This window comes from Pygoscelis adeliae, unplaced genomic scaffold, assembly GCF_000699105.1.
Source record: "Pygoscelis adeliae isolate BGI_AS28 unplaced genomic scaffold, ASM69910v1 Scaffold21, whole genome shotgun sequence".
Lineage (NCBI taxonomy): Eukaryota > Metazoa > Chordata > Aves > Sphenisciformes > Spheniscidae > Pygoscelis > Pygoscelis adeliae.
The window spans coordinates 7,214,097-7,217,377 of NW_008824243.1; positions in this window are offsets into that span (position 1 = coordinate 7,214,097).

Below are 3,281 nucleotides of genomic sequence, written 5' to 3' on the forward strand. Positions count from 1 at the left end.
CGGGGGGCAGCAGCCCCGCCGCTTCCCGGGGGCTGCCAACTTCCAGCAGCCCCGCTCCTAACGGCAGGGGGGGCGGGACCTCAGGGCTGCGAGCGGGTTGCGGGGATATTAGAGCGGGGAGAAGCTGACCTTTCTGGGATTTAATGTTTTTCAGTGAAACCTCGAAATAAAACATGAGAAGATGAAGGGGTTGGACAGATTCAGCTGGAGGAGAGAGAGCGAGCTGCTGTCTTAAAAGCAGCCAGCGGAGGCTAATGAGACCTTTGGGGTAGGAATAGTGTACTTTTTTTTTTTTTTTTTTAAGTAAGACATCAGTAAACCCACAAAACTGGAAATAGTGACAGCGCGAAATGAATCATCCTCCTATAAAGGGAAGAGGAAGTACAAAATACGAGCGGGGAAGGGGGTGTCTATCAGGCGTGGATCACAATAAAAATATTTTTTTTAAAAAGGCAGCTGAAGAAGGTGGCGGGGTTCTCCCCATGTTTCAGGAGACAATATGGGCAGCGTGATGCGCTCTGACCTGCCTCCTATTGTACAAGCTCGCCGTTGGCATCAGCGAGGGGAAGATCGAGTTTTATCTGAATAAAGTCCAGCGAACTTTGCTGGATGGCAGCCCTTCCTCTCCCTCCTCCGTTGAGCTTCTTTCAGAGTCGATGTAAAACTAGTCTGGATGTCAAATGCCTCTTTTAAGGCTTTTCCCGCAAGATATTTCGCATATGTTTCTCCCAGAGTTGTAGTAGTAATAGTAGTAGTAGTAGTAGTAGTAGTAATAATAATAATAATAATAATAATAATAATAATAATACTTTTGTGAAACACACCCCCCCTTTTTTTTTTAAAGTTTCTTTTCAAGGCTAAGTGTAACTGTCAGCTGAGAGGATGACATTTCAGGTCACCGTACAGTTAATTTCCAGGGGTCCTTAATTAGTAATGTTGCAGGAGTTAAGGCAGAAACTTCTTGGCTGAGATTAGATTATGTAGGAAGGAAAACCCGCGAGTGGACTCCATTACATCTACAAGCGGGGATGACTTTCTTCTCCAGAAAAATACACGTTGCAAAGAATAGGGACAGACAATGATCTCCAGGGAAGAAATGGAGGGCGGTGGGATGACTTGGGATGCCCGGAGCTGAGCCGACCAACGCCACAGCCCTGCGGCTGCAGCGAGTGGGGAGCAGCCCCACTCCCACGGCGACCGGCAGCTCCGAGACATGTGGTGTGGAAAAGGCTCTGGGGCAAGGAAAAAAAAAACGGGGAAAGACCGCACTTAAGGTGACTGAGCACTTTGTGACCGAGGGTGAAGCCGCTTTCAAAATTAGGATTATCTTTAAACCTGGGAATTGAGAGTGGCTGAATCTGGCTTCGCCTGCGGGGCGGTAGTTTGCGGGAAGCGAAGGATAAAGTTTTAACCCTGGTACCTGACAAACAGAAATAATCACCGGAACAGTTAAAAAGACACTGAGAAGAATCAACCCGGGGGGGGGGGGGGGAAAACACGGGGGCGGCCCCCGAAAAGCCCGAAAGGGAGCGAACCGGGGAACGCACGGAAAAAAGGAGAGAAAAATGATTCTGTGATGCCTGGATATTCCGACAGGAGTAAATGCAAAATGAGAAATCGGAGAAGCGAGTCTGTGCAGCCTGTCTGGTCTATATAGCAGGGAGGTAAAAAATTACATCTGGAGCAGAGCTGTCCTTGGCTGGCCGTTTTTACACTTTGATTTTTAATTTTTTTTTAGCAACAAGTATCCAAGGATCTAAACCAATTGATTCTGGAGTTTCTTGGAATTTATCCAAAGAGCAATATAGTTTTAATTGTATGTTGCTTAAAACTCCATTTCTCGAGCAGTGTGAAACAAGTCATAAAAGTCATAAAGCGTATCACTGTTTTTTCCCCCACCCGTAATAGTCAGCCGGCACTCGCAATTCTCTCCTGATGCTCCTAAGGGGTGCAAAAATAATTTCGAAGACATGTAACTACACCATAAACTTGGAAACTGTTAATCCGTTTTAACTGATTTAGAAGGCACTTCTGATTTTATTTTTTAGGGGAAAAAGTAAAAACAAAATAAAATTAAGACACTCTCCCAAATATTTCTACTTACCCACGAGCAAGAAAGACCTCGAAATCTAATTTTAAACCTGAACACTAATGTTCCAGTCCGGCTAAGGGGGTAGAACTGGGTTACCGTGCAAAGTATTTGGGTGGAGATAAAAAGGCCTGTAAAGTTTATATACATTTCTGTTTTCCTCATCCCTCACTTGGAAACTCAGCCAGCAGCATCCCTAGCTAATCAGCCGGGACCAACCTCAAAAAGCGAACTTTTTTTTGAATTAACAACAATATATTTTCATCATTAAAGGCCATGGCTATAAATATCTGACTATTTCTCTTAAAAAAAAAAAACAAACGACAGAAGACTCACTGCCTCCCTCCCCCCCCCCCCTTCCCCCCACCCCCCCCCCCCCCCCCCCCCTTTCCCTGCACACCCACACTTTTCGTGTCTAAAATTAGCAGGAAAACTATGCACTGGAGAGAAAGTGCAATGTAGCTAAGGCAGGGAGGCTTCATTAGTCCCTGCGAAGGCTTGGGTTGGAGCTGGGGCCGGAGAGCCAGCATCAAAGGAAGCCAACTGCATCTTTGCAGATCATTTTGGCGCTTCAGAGAGCGATTCAGGCTGGAAATCTGTAAAATCCACGCAAACCTTTCTCCTCTCGCTACTAGGCACCCTTTGACACAGTTGTATTGAAGTTGGGGCTGGAAGGTCCTTGGAGGTCTCTGAGTGTGACAGTACTTAGAATAGCGGGTAGATGGCACAATTTTCTAACATTTAGAGAGAAGAACCCACGCTGGGAGCAATAAGTCCATTTAAAAGCCCTTTATTTAAAAGGAACAAAGATAACTGACAAACAAAGTACAGAGACATCTCAATGAAATTTCTAGAGAAGAATAAAAAACTCTCTGCAAAGGAAAATACAAGTTCTCCGGTTTATTTATTGTTATTTTAAGTACAATACCGAAATTAAATTAAATTAAATTAAAATATAGATGTATCTAACAAGCTCCTAGAAGTGCGGATGTTTAAATCGGGGATCCAGGATAGTAAAATACGAGCAGCTATTTGAAAGGAAGGAAATTCAGAAAATAGGGTTAATGTTTCAGAATGAATACAGCTCTCGCATGCCCGTTGTTTAAAGGACTCCATCAAATCAGCACATGCATTTTTTTTTTTTTCCCAAGGCGAATCGGAGAAAGATGTGGTCAAGGGGGGAAATAAGACC